At 41.1% G+C, this 14,370-nt stretch overlaps 1 non-coding gene and 1 pseudogene across 1 annotated transcript; one reads left to right on the top strand and one right to left on the bottom strand.

Moving 5' to 3' along the window:
• LOC131558413 (chloride channel protein D-like) overlaps window positions 1–14,370 on the bottom strand; it is a 78,028-nt pseudogene that overhangs the window by 43,871 nt on the left and 19,787 nt on the right.
• On the top strand, window positions 6,847–6,919 carry TRNAA-AGC (transfer RNA alanine (anticodon AGC)). The gene has a single exon. It is a non-coding gene; the product is annotated as a tRNA-Ala (tRNA).

Genomic DNA, 14,370 nt, shown 5'->3' with positions numbered 1-14,370 from the left:
TCTTTGGTGTTTCAAGGCAAATATTTCGTTCCTTAAAGGCAAATGTTAATGTGGAACAACAAAGTTTGTAGCAAGACAAGTAATTTTTTTTTAAATTTTTCTTTTAGTTTGGGTTTTTCAGATGTCCAGCTTTCTGATGAAATGTCCAGGGTTTTTGTAAAAAAAAAAAAAAAAAATCTGAAGTTCTCATTTTAGGTCAAAAATAGAGGAGAATCAAACTTTTTGAAAGCATTCTAAACCAGATGGTGGGGAAAAAACAAGCTCTTGCAGACTTCAGTGTTTACCATCCCTCCAACCACAGAGTTATTTTACTATATTTTACCATAAAATCATATTAATCTTACTTCAAATCAGCCTGTTCTTCTGCTTCCTGGTATGCCAAAAGCATATTCAGCTCTCAGAGAATTTTTCTGCTCACACTTCAGCAGGCTACAATCCTTATCAAGGAAAGGATCACACTTTGGATGGCACCATGAGTTTGGAAGAGAAGTCCCTCCTCTTCAACTAGCCAGATGTAACAACATGTTTTGTGTGCTGAAAACAAGACTGATTTCTTTTAATACAAAAAGGACCAATTAAAACAAAATTTAAATTGACATCTTGCAAAATATCCTGCTTCCTGCAATTCCTCATGCCATAAGACCTGTCCTGGAAACCTGTCCTGGATCACGATTGACTGGTCTCCATTTTCTGAATCTCGCAGCACGGCTGTGCCAAGCTCCTGAGCCCCATCACTGCAGGGTCAGCTGCTGCTCCATTTGCAACAACATGAGGGCACTGGTACAGAAGCCCAGCTTTGTGCCAGCGCTCACTTTGACCATTGAATAATTTACAAAAAAAAACCAATCAAGCTTAAGACAAAGTTGGTGGAAACTATATATTACAGAAAGGCACCTGCACTCTAGTTGACTCCAAAGTCAGCTGTTTGAAGAGTATTTTTCTTGTTTCCTTCACGGAATCATAGAATGATTTGGGTTGGAAGGGATCTTACATATCATCCAGTTCCAAACCCCTTGCCATGGACAGGGACATCTTCAACTAGACCAGGTTGCTTAAAACTCCATCCAACCTGACCCTGGCCTTCCTCTTACCATAGCAAGTTCTAAGGCAGACAGTGCATGAGCAAGTCTCACATAAGACATAGTTTGCACTGACAACCTTTTGCACCTCCAGGTCTGGCCAGCTCTGCCAGATCACCTGCTGCAGTAAGCCCAGCTCCCTTTGCAGGCTCTCCTCATTGCCTACACAGCACAGCAAGCACCAGCAGGCACTTATAAACCAGAGAGGGACAAATCATTTCACACTGTGAGCTGCTTTCATCCTTTCCAGCTCAAGGAGCAGACGGGAAGAGGGAAAAACTGGAGGTCAAGGTGGCAGAAAGAGCCCTCACCCAAATGGAGGTAGGGGCTGCTCAAGGCCAACAGGCACTACTGTTTCACTGTAATGAGGAATCACAGAATATCCCGAGTTGGAAGGGACCCACAACAAAGCTCAAATGCACAGCTATACAGACTTTTTCTAGCATCCCATTTGTCAAGAAGAAACCAGAGAATTTACACCCAATTAATATTCACATTTAATCCAAGCCTGATACCTATCACTATTTTGTTGCCCAGTTAATGTACAATTTATCCATCTTTGCCTGTAGAATAGAGTTCTCATCCATTAGATCTGGACTCCCTCAAGAGAAATTTAAGTCAATGAGGATTCTTGGCCTCCTGATGGTCCGTTTAGCAGCCAGAGATTATTTTCCCTGTTTGGTCTTCAAACATCAGCTAACATTACCTTACTCAGCTCAAGAAGGAAGGACTTGGAATTTATATTTGTGCTAGCATTTTCAAAAACATCCCTCCTGCTTGCATCATCATCACTGCAAAGGGTTTCAAATGCAGCATCTTGCATCCTACAACCATTAAGCAGCTGTCTGATTAAAAACCTGCACTGGTACCAGGCAGATTTGACATGCACTTTAGAAGTTTTGATCTTATTTTTTCAACATCTTATATCACCATTCTGATTTTGTTATAACTTCCCTCTAGTTACCTGGACTGGGTGGTTGTCTGTGTTGTATCCTCATGTCACACCCATAAAATAATGTTCCACTTAAATTTATAGTGAAAGGAGGACTAAAGCTTCTTGAGAGTCTCTCTCAGAGGAACTGAGAAGGGTAACCCCAGAATTTCCAACAATCCATCCTGCCTATAATTTCAGGTAAGTACATTCTGCCTAAATTAGAAGTACTGAAGGAGTACACAGAGAGGGGAGAGGTACTGTGTGTTGTCAGAGCTATTTCATCACACTTAGTCCAGATGACTTGTGGCAATACTGTGGAACATGTCTGAAGTACACATTGCAAGTGAGGTATTCAAATTACGAAAAAGAAAAGTTCATTTCCATTACTAATGGAATGTGTATAACAAAGACATATCTAATTTCCTAACTCTAGGACAGTGGTCACTTACAGCAACGTAGTTTATTATATACAGCATGTTTTAATATAGGTGTGAAACAACAGAAAACATGAACAAACCTCATTTCTGAGCCTTCATTACTGTCTTAAGAACCAGATTATTTTACATAAAGCTTTTTATTTCTGCCATATTGCAGACTCAGACAGACATTAACTTGTCATAAAGGTCTGAAGCCCCATCAGATGGTCAGTATATTTCATATTTCAGTACAACTTCATGCCTGTTTGCTCAGCCCATTCATTCACAGCAGCCACACCCACCATTCCCAGAGGAGACTCTGGGACAGAACCTCTCTTGGGAGAGTTAATCCCCTGAGATTTTCCTTTGATTTATATAATGACATTGCACTTCCACTTCCAAATCCTAAGAAATAATCTTTTTTCTCCTTTAGTCTGCATCTGTCAAATGCCTGACATTCCAGTGTTTCACACTCAGAGAAGGGTTTAGAGTCTTAACCTTTTCAGAATTAATTGCATTTCCCATCCATCAGAAGAGATTTATTAGAGAAATAAATTTGGCCAATAAAGTGATATGCTGCTTTAATTCTGATGGAACAGAATAGGCAAGAAAGGGGAGAGAGTCAGGGTTGCTTCCTATCATGTGTAATAGAGGAAAAACAACTCACAGGACAAAGGATCCAAACTGGTGCAAATGAAACTTCTCTCAGCTTGCACATAGGCACAACAAAAGCACTGGACACAGACACTGATACTAGGCTAGCCCAGAGCCACCTTTCCTCTTTAACACCTGTAAGACATTTTTATTGAGAAGTAAAAATAAAAGGAATGGTAAAAACACAGGATTAGCCAGAGAGCAAGCACACTGTAGAGAGATGCTATTCCTTTTCCACGTCTAGAGCACCCTGAGGCCTGCAAGCCCAGGACACATGACACTTAAAAAGACATGGGAAACAGAAGGCTGTGGGAAGGCAAGTCATAAGGCTGTTCCTTGTACTTGCCAAAAAAAATGTCACCACATCTACCCTTTACCACAAAAAGCTGAGGATGAGGGTCAAGTGTCAGCATGGGGGGTAGAAACAGGCAGCCAAGAAAGAAGAGGTGGGCAGATGCCTGTGGGGTCTGCCATGAGGGAAAAAAGGGAAAAAGGCATCTTACAAACCTGTTCACTACAAGTCCCACATTCATAACTGTTTCCAAATGGAAGGCTGTGAAAAGCCAAAACAAACATTTCCAATTCTTTTTGAACCCATCAAACAATATAGGAAAAATATGTGCATTTTATGGTTTGAGGGCACAACCTTTTAATTATGTGTTTGCATTGTCATGTCCAAGACCTTTTTTCTCCTCAAAAATTAATATTTCCTCAAGCAATGGAGCTATTTATCTTGGATGAACATAAATTGAAACAGAATCTGCCTGTGCAAAGAGAGACTCAGAAGGGTTAGAACATGACACCTAGGGGAATTCAGAACGCACTGCAATGCAATCCTCTTCATTTTTCTAGGGCCTTTTCAAGTTGGTTCCCTACAGTTCTTAAGAGTTTCCAGATATTGCTTTGCATACGTTGTATGTGCATGTGCAGAGGCACTTAGAGAACAAGCACAGGTAGTCAGGAAGGTAGGGAGAAAGTGAAGGAAAGAAAATGTTGGAATTTCCTCTGTACCAGAGCTGAATGGACAGCAGTTCCTGGCATCTAAGAGCAGCAAGTGCTCTGGCATATGATCACCTCTCGTTTGTCTGTGACAGAGCACAGCCTCATCAGCTAAGGAAAATGCCAATCAACTGCTTTTGCCCCTAAAAAATATACCTTATACCTGCAGAAAGAATGTAAAGTAATGGTTTACAAATTATACCTAAATTGTACTGAGGCATTACAAGAAAATTCAGGCCTACTTTGGAAAAGACATTACATTTAGTCATAATTTGGGCTCTCAGAAAATGTACATCTAGCATGCGGGCATCAATTTTCCCCTCTTCAAGTCTTACAGACTTAGTTGGCCAACAATTCACCCAGTAACTGATGGATCAGTTAGTGCTAAAGCACCAAGAGGACACTGAAGGAGGACATTTTCCATAATCAATCTAATTATTATTTCACAACAGAGAGGGTTTCTTGCACACACAACACCTTTCAAGCTAGAATATAAGAAAATGCTTCCTACAGAATTTACACAACCTATCACTAACATGGACCCTTGGTGTGAGTGCCAATGAACAGCCACTTTATCAAATACTGTGCAACAGCACACTAGGAGGGAAAATCCAGGCTTAGTCACTCTGTGTGAATTCTGACATCTGCAAAGATTTCAATGAGATAATTTTGGGCAAAACCAGCTGGGCAGCCAAGTCTGGTTTTAGTCATGGGTGAAATTTCCACACACACTAACACTCACAGGCCTTGAATGTCCTGACCTGGAAGGGTGAAAAGTTCCCCCTTGTGACCTCAACTTCACTTTTTTGTTGATTAAGCTGAATTTCAGATGCGCCTTACAACTCACTGTCTCCAGGTGTTGCAATCAGTGAGAGAAAAAACACCCTCTCTAAGTAAAAGAAAATTATTTGCAAATACTTCAGCTTTCAGAAGTTTGACTGGAAAGTATTGTAGTTCGGACTCAAGATGTTCTGTTACGAAAGGAGGGGGAAACAGAAATGTGAAATATGTTCCAAATGAATCCCAAAATTTTGAAATCTATGAGGCATAACTTGACCAGAGAGACCTGTGAAGTTTCCCATTAGATCACTTGCCTATACTGTAAATCCTTACTCCATCCACGAGGCCATACTCAACCCCAGCATTCAAAGGTGAATTGTACAGGGGCCTCATCCCCCACAGAAGTGAATTCACAAGGAAAACAGTGTGACCTACAACTGTTTTGTAACCCAGCAGAAACCCCTTTCCTTCTTTGTTAACCACCGATGGCATTATCATTTCTGTAAACTCAAAAAAATTATAAAAATAGGAAAAGAGACTGTGGAGAGATAGAATGTAAGAAAATAAAGATAGTGCAGAAGGTAGTCTCACACCTGAGGAGTTGCAGCTGTACTAATCACCAAAGATTAGGAACAGGCCTGCCTTTAACAGGCCACAGCTGAGTCCAATAATGATGAGTGCTACAAAAGAGTGGGTTAGCTGGGTGAGGAAAGAGATGGAGTTTATTGGCTGTGCTGTGAAGAGGGAGGAGTTAGTGCTGTGAAGAGGTGACTATGAGAAATCACTGAGAAGGTATGGGAGCTTCACAATAAGATGACAACAAGAGATGGTCAGATTTCTCAGTCAAAGTGTTACTTCCAAACTTACAATCCACAAGTAAAAGTTCCCAGGTAAAACAAAACAAAACACCATCTTTGGGCAAAGCAGAAACAGACAGGCCAATACCTTATTTCTCTCTGGTTCAATGTGCACAGGCTACCCACAGTGCTCTATTTAGTTGCAGCAGCAAAAGCTAAACTCAACCTTGGCCACAAAAATGCTTAAAAACTCTACATACTTACCATTATCCCAGTGAGGGGGATGGTCAGTCTTAAAACACCTCTCAGAAATGAGGCAGCTCCAATGGCAGCAGAGACCTGTATCAATCCATACTCCCTATTCACCAGTTTGGACACCAGTTAAGAAACAAGGATCGAGCCCATCATCCTGCCATACAAAGCTCCTCTGCACCTGTATGCAAGAAGAAAAAGAGCAATCTTTTTGCCAGTAGTGGTGTTTTCTGGAAATGCTTTAACATTCTTTTCATCCCAGATTAATTTTGTCAGGTTCTGTAGCAACTACTTTCCCACAAAAAAAGCTCTAGCAGCCTTCCTTAGTATGACCATTTACTTTATGCCAATCTCAAGCATGAAGCTGCCAGATTTACCACATTCTGAAGAAACAGGACTAACACCATGTCTGTCTGCATGTCCTTCCAAGCACAATAAGAATTAATCTTATAGCAAAAGTCAAAAGTATAGGTCAGAAAGACAGAAAGACACACTGAGAAATTTCAGATTAAAAGACCACACTACTAGAGCTCCAGCCTTATATAGTTTCTCAAAATTAAGGCTGCATTTGCTCCATAAACCTGGCAAGTAGAATATTACAGTCATATAATAAATGGGCAAAAAGGAGTAATAGATATTAATCACTTGGCCAAAATGAAGAATGAAATTGTGAAGAGAGCCCAGGAGTCCTCAAACCAACCTACCCTGAAGAGCTAAGCCAAAATGTAGCACAGTTGTGCAGATAATTGCTGATGTCATACACAACATTCCATCCCAAATGCAAGGAATTAGATATACAGACTCAAGTGTCGGACAAGGAACGGGACTTGTACATTCACTTCCCAGAAATCATGAATTATTATTATTCATACAATAGTCATTTTTATTATATATTGTTTATTATTTATAGCTATTTCTTTTCTGCCTGTGCACAGGGGGAATTAGCTCAAATGGTAGAGCGCTCGCTTAGCATGCGAGAGGTAGCGGGATCGATGCCCGCATTCTCCAGCATCCCATTTTGCTGAGCAAGGGGCTGGAGAGCAGCATTGCAGGAAGGGCCCCAGGGCTCGGTGGCACATTGAACATGAGCCAGCAGTGCCCTGGCAGCCAGGAGGGCCAACCCTGTCCTAGGGGCACAGCATGGCCAGCCAGGCAAGGGAGGGGACTGTCCCGCTCTGCTCTGCGGCCTCACCTCGAGTGCTGTGAGAAGTTTTGGGCTCCACAATATAAAAAGGGCATTGAGCTCTTACAGAGCATCCAAAGGAGGTCACAAGGGTGGAGAAGGGTCTGAAGAGGAAGCCTGATGAGGAGTGGCTGAGGTCACTTGGTCTGCTGAGACTTGAGGAGACTGAGAGGAGACCTCATTGCAGTGTGCAATGTCCTTGTGAGGGGAAGAGGAGGGATGGACACTGTCTTATCTCTGTGTGACCAGTGACTCAAGGAAATGGCTTGAAGCTGTCAGGGGAGGTTTAGGTTGGATATTAGGAAAACGTTTTTCATCCAGTGGGTGTTTGGGCACTAGAACAGGCTCCCCAGGGAAGTGGTCAGAGCACCAAACCTGACAGAGTCCAAGAAGCATTTGGAAAATGCTCTCAGGCCCAGGATTCTTGGAATGTCCTATCAAGGGCCAGGAGGTAGACTTTGATTATCTTAGTGGGTCCCTTCCAGGTGAGGATATTCTATGATTCTGTGATTTGAGGAACATCATCTTGCACCATTACACAACTTTTTCCCATTTATTCATACAACTGATCTATTTGATTGATGGATAAAGTTCTGGAATGGTTTTTAAAACTCTATGTAGTTCTAGACTGGTTATAAAAATTAGGTTATCAGGTCAAAAACACAAGTACTGACTGATGGACTTAACTGTCTATCTATTCAGCCAAGTACACCATGTTTCAGCAAGCACTGCATATTAAGAATTGATTTAGACAACATTTTTGGGGAGGGCTGGAGGTGAATACACAGGGGTAGAGCAAAGGCAGGAGGTTGTGCACACAACTAATTCTTTCTATATTTTTTCAATATTTTTGAATGGCATTATGCACTTGCCAGCCATGACCCCTTGCTTGCTGAACATTAAGCTTCTCAGCATCACTGCAAGAACCTTGCTTTAGTCAGCAACAGCTTTCTAAAAACTATGACAAAGACCCAGCTGCAGTTTTCTCCAAAGTTCAGGATGTTATGTCCAACATTAAGGTTCAGGCTATTACATACATAAGAAACAGATGAAAAGTCTGGATCTGAACCACAGTCCTACAGTTACAGAGATGGAGCCAGAAGCTGAGACTCTTTCTGGATACCCAGAGGATTCAAATGATCTAAACTTGGAAAGTCCACAGTTTTGGCTATGGTCCTTCCACAGCTATTCTCAGATTATATTTCTTCATTCTTTTCCCCAATCTTAGCATCGCATTCCAAGCAACCCATCCTGTTCTACCTGTACAGCTTCCTCTGAGCACTTGGTGCTTTGCTATTGCCAAGTTTCAAGCTACAATTCAGATTGTTGCTACTTGACACAGGCCTTTCATACAGAAAGCACAAACCAGGACTGAAGTGAAGTATAGGAATAATCAGGCCACTGGCAAGCCCAGAACCTCCTGTTCAACAGCCAAGGATGAAAGAAAATGCCAAAGCAATGCAGAGGTTTGTGCATCCAGATTCTTCATGAGTCCCACATTTAAAAAGCTATGTGATCCCTTGCTTCCCACCCTCAACTGGAAGCACAGCGTCAGCAACACAGAGGAAGAGACATGCAGAGATACAAAACATTAAAAGGTCCTTTTACAAAAAGGCAGTTTGTAGTTGTTCTCATTTGGCTTAACCTAATTTTTAAAAAGCAATGAGTTTACATGACAGCTTCAGCATCTGGGGCACTTCCAGGAAAACAAGGAATATATGTTCTCTCCAGTCTGGTCTGTGTGATGTTAATCCTGATCTAAATAAGGAGAAACTGCAGTGATTTAAACCAAAGAAAGGCAACTGGACTACTCGAGCAGGACTCCTTTCCTGCTTCCTTTCAGAGGTAGCAACTCAGGATCTTCCCAGCATATTTGTCTCAATTAGTTCTGATATGTCAGAATGGAGCATTACATTACTTTAAAGAAAACCTGCCTTATGAGTGAATATGCTTCAATATACCCTCAAGTTATTTGAGTTTCTTCTCAAGTATCAATCACATAACTCCCCTTGATTGAAGGCTTGATTAGAATATTTGACTTCATCTGGACCAATTCATACACTTGATGAACTGCGTGTTTCTGAAATTTCCCTCTTGAACTGATTTATGCTTAAATATGAAAAGAAAACCAAAAAAAATTAAATGGATGAATATAACTTGCCTTGCTGCCTGTAGAGGATGTGTCGATTTACACAAAAAGCCAACTTTCCATTAAATATTCCAATTAAGTTGTTTTGTTAACAAATAAATCTAGTTTACTAGATCAGTTTGTTATTTATTGTGCTAATCTATCTGGTTTATTAATGCTTATATTCCTCTACATAAACTTCTGGCTGCTGAAACCCCAAATTCTCAAAACCGGGAATTACTTTATGCTGTCTGAACGCAGAAAATGGGGGGGGGGGGGGAAAATTGAAATTCATAGAGCCTGGCCTTGATTACTTTGCCCACACAACACTGTAACTCTATCAAAGGGGATTAGCTGACCAAGAAGCATCATTCCTGAGTAGCACTAAAGTGGATAAGAACAGCACTTAGAGCTGATGGATGCATTTGCAATTAGAAAGCTTTGCACTGGAGAGCTCCATGGAGAGCTGGAAGGATGTAGAGGTTTCCTTTTCCACAGCAGCACGGACTATACTCAAACCACACCTCAAAGACCTCTGTCCCACGAGTTCCTGAAACTCTCCTTTGGTAAACAGTGGCACCAGTTATTTCAACATTTTGCAGCTTAGACTGCCAGTTATCATGCTGGCCACAACCAGCCTCCCTCCACGGCTCTGCTATTCCTGGACGCTTTCTCAATCTCTGTCATCCGGAACAAGTGAACTCTCCAAGCAGGTACAGCTTCCTTCTTCCAGCCTGGAAAGCAGCCGGCACGTTCTGGACATCACCACGAGCTACACGGTAACAGTATGAACTCTGTTCCTGGAACAAAGAGCAGCAGATCTGTGGTATCTGACCCACCTGATCCCTGCTCAGAGCTACAAGGAAAAATTAAAATGCAGCCAATATCTAGTGCAAGAAAATTTCTTCCAGACCCCAGATTGGCAACCAAAGGGACACAAGATGCTTCCCAGTCTTGTATTTGCTTTTCACGTTATTCCAACCTCTCAAACAAGAATATATTCCAAATTCATAATGGTCAATAAAAGAAGAAAAACCTGGTTACTCTGCCTTGGTTTCGAAGCCATATGATTGTGTAACTCACTTGTATCAAAGCCTCAAGTTCTATACATAGGTCTTTGCTACCAGTAAAGGAATGCACACTCAAAAAGCAGCACATCTGAGAAGCAATTCGAAGCTTGCAGCAATGCCAAGATAACTGAGAGAGAAACAACAGAAGAAAGTGGGTTTTTACAATTAAAGCACAAATGGTTGAGCAAGAAGAGCAAAGCACAGAGAGTGGAGGTGTAGGGCTTGCTTACACACAGGGTTTTGTACCACTAACTCCTCCTGTTTGAAGTCAGTGCATTTAGTAAAGACAGATTTCTCCCTGGTGGCAACTGGAGGCCTGCACTGTCACACTGCAGGGATACATGTGCAGTACTGAGACTTGCTAGTGGAAAAAACACATTGCTTAACACCCTTCTGTTTCCTTCCTGTGACTTCCTATTCCTCCTTCTCCAGGGAATATCAATGCCTGCTGGAAGAGCTACAAAACACTACCAAAAACACTGTTTAGTGTAAATGTGTGAGGAGAAGCTATGGTAGAAGGAAGTGCTGTCATGCTGGCATAGCCACATGTGGCCCCACCTGGAGCTGCAGTCTTTCACTATCACAGTTTAAAGCAAAACCATACACTTGACTGAGTTTGATCAGTACACAAGAAAAAATTCAGCATCTTATAATTTCTTTGCTATTTGGTTCTTATTGCATCTCTTAAAGTGGCAAGAGTGCTTATTACTAATCAATTGGATCTCAAAAGGGTAATTGTATTTATCTGTTCCTGGAGCACTGACTGTTAATCTCACATTACGCTGAGATGAGCCAAATTTAAATGGTCCAAACTAAAGTCTTACAGCTGCAATCATAATTCCCTTTTTCAATTCCTAAGAAAAAGAGAGGAGTGAACAAGCTTCTTTTCCACATTTAGTCTTATTACAAGCTCATTAGAGACATCATCACTACCTTCAGCATGTGCATGACTTTTCAAAGTCCAGATCAATTTGATGCTAATTCCAATTTGATGCTCATTCCTTTCAGATCTATCCAGTTTCCACATGATGTACTCTTTATAACTTGTAGCCCCACCAAATGAAAAATTGACACTAAGCCCATGCAGCCTCTAGGTTGGATCAGCCTGACTATTTTTGATTCAGAGACAGACAAATAATTATCGTGGTTTCAGATATTTTTTCCTTAACAGCAAAAAATAGTTTTGTTTTGTAAAATAACATTTTGCAAGCATTTAGTCCTTAAAATAAAGAAGGGGGGTGGGGGGAAGTATGTCAGAGTGAGGGAAAAGACTTTTCCTGTAGCAACCCAAATAGCCAGAGATACCAAATCCTGGTACTAAGTGACAAAGGCTGCTTTTGTAAAGAAAATGTAAATACATGTTATAGCAAACAGTACTGAATCAAGCATTACAAGTCAAATAACAGAATTGGTGACCAGCGTGGGAAAGCATGTGTCCTGTATAAGTATATATAAGTTTATATAAGAGTTTATATATATAAGTATGCATAAGCTGTTTGGAATTGTCCTGGTTCTGGCCCAGTTCAGTGGGATGGGGTGTGGCATAGACCTTGTGGAATTCAATACCATTTTACATCAGGGACATCTGAAAAGCCAGGGACAGGGGAAAGGGGCTCCTTTTCTTCCAAGAAGGAGTAAGCATGGAAGGCATAGGGTCTGTCCAGTTTTGTTTTCCTTGACTTGGGTTTCATGAGCATTTGGCATGTAAATTTTCCTCTGTTCGTAAAGTTTTGTTATTACTTTAGTTGCTGTTACTTTTCCCTTATCTCAGTGCTATTTCCAGTAAATTGCTCTTATCTCAATGTGTGATTTCTACTTTTTTCTCCCACCAGAGAGGGAAGGGGAGCAGCTCATAGTTTTTAATGGGAGTACTGAATTGGGGAATACCATTCCTAAACCATGAAATTAATCCAGTCACTAATGGCAAGCTAGTCAGTATTTACAGTTTGTTTTCCACAATGTGTATAGGATGCTGCCCACGTGGAAGGACAAACAAATACATTTTACAAATTTGTGAATTTGCAAAACTGGAAGATGGCAGTGGCCATTTGCAATGGCTGTGAAATCAAGCTGACGTTTAACCTCAGTCTAAGTCTTTTTCTACTTCCTCTGCATTCCTCACCTGTATTTCTTAAGAAATATACTTGTACTGCAAAGCCTGCATCAGATTCAAGAATCTCTTCAGGTGTTTAACCCCAAAGTCCCAAGCCATTCAGCCACATATTCCCTGCCTGTTTATTAATACAATACTTGCCATTTTAAATTCCTGGATTACAGTTTGTACTGAGTTACCAATTCATGTCCTCACAGAGAGAACTGATCAAATCATGTCCCTCAGCCAACTGGAGCTGAGAATAGCAAAGATTTTTCATCGGTTTCCAGTTCCAGATTTCCAGCTCAAACACAGCCTGTCTGCTATAGATGGATATACCTCTCTACAAGGCCTTTACGTTTTGTAAAGCAGAATTAGGATTCCAAATTGAAGAAGAACTTGTGTGATACATACAGCCACATTTCATGCTATTTTACATGTTCAGCTCCCTTTTGTTTCTTTCTTTCTCCTTCCCCCCACCCCTCCTTATTTTGACATGTCAGCAAATGCCTCTTACTGGAAAAGTTTAAGTGTGATTAAATTTCAGTGATTAAAAGATTAAGTGTTACTTTCGTCTCTACATGAATTCATTTTAAATACTCACGTCTGACACACCTTTGAATTTTTTCCATCTGAAATCTTTGCTAACTGGAAGAAATGGTTAATAACTGTATTCACATAGATATGCTCATGGTGATCCTCCCCACTTATGTTTCTGAGTTGTTTCTCATGTGGCAATTTCTCACACTCCAGACAAGAGTGCAAGGAAGGAAATACAGTAAGTATCCTGTAACAGCTGTCGTGCAGACCTGCAGGCATTGAGCAAACAGTTCGTTCTGAGATGTAAGCATGGACAAAACAAAGAAAGGAGAGTGTCTAAACCCACTAATGCCACCACTTACCACAAGAAACTTGCCCTTTTGTCCCGCCCATGTATCCCACATTTGCTCATTAGCAATGAGTAAGGCTGAGATTCCTCCAATCTCACTTCAGGGATGCTGCAGCCAGGGAACTGGCCTCTGGCTCTGTGGCCAGCAGAGAGCACTGGTCCCTCCAGGAGCATTTGGAGCACACGGGATGCTCTACCCACGGCCAGCCTGCCCACCCTGTACCCTGGCAGATGGTGGAGATGCAGCCAGACCCGGTTCTTTGCAGGCTGCCACTTGTGCACAGCAGGGACTTGGGATCTGTGCGTCTTTCCTTAAGTTTTTTTTTCCATTGGTACTTAAAAGTACGCTGTGAGTCAGGGTCCATTATTTCAATTTAAATTCCTCCCCATTTATGCAAATTTGAAGTCCCTGGTCAGTATGAACAGTTAAAGACTTGTTTCTAACTTGCAAACTTATTGCTTCCCTTCTCTCATGAGGATGTTATGACAGGATTAATACTCAGTTAATCAACAGAAAATGTTCCTAGACATCCTAGCAAGACTAGACAGCTATAAAGCCTAAAGCTAATTACATGCTACATGGTGGAGACACAGACTTGCAATCCAAATGGCTGAAGATACTTTTTCAGGTCCTTCTCGTTTTCCACATGCCCATTTTGAAGTAAACATGAATGAAACCAAAAATGCTTGAAACAGAACACAGCACAGCAGACGTGGTTTTCACTGGCTGCTTTGCATTCACCAAAAGCAAAGGGAGTTTTTACATGAGATGACTGCACTGCATTTCAGTGCTGCATTTTTCATCATAATATAGCTCAGTATAACAGCTATATTTCATTCAAAACTAATGTTCAGGGTTTTATCTTAATTGAGATTAATTTACCAATTCCTATACCAATTGGAGATACACCCAAAATAAAAAGATATTTGGAAAATATTTCAGTAGACATCTGGAGAAAAATTACAGGAACACACAACCAGAGTAATAATATATTTTCCAAGCACAAGGTTTCATCTCCTCTGTGGATAGGTATTAAACAGCTGAGATAACACATTTATGGAAACCTTCAAGCTGAGATTCAGCTGTGTGCAGCTGT

Source organism: Ammospiza caudacuta, chromosome 1 (assembly GCF_027887145.1).
Source record: "Ammospiza caudacuta isolate bAmmCau1 chromosome 1, bAmmCau1.pri, whole genome shotgun sequence".
In the NCBI taxonomy this organism is placed as follows: Eukaryota; Metazoa; Chordata; class Aves; order Passeriformes; family Passerellidae; genus Ammospiza; species Ammospiza caudacuta.
The sequence above is the reverse complement of the archived record's forward strand: the minus strand, read 5'-3'. Positions and strand labels throughout refer to the sequence as shown.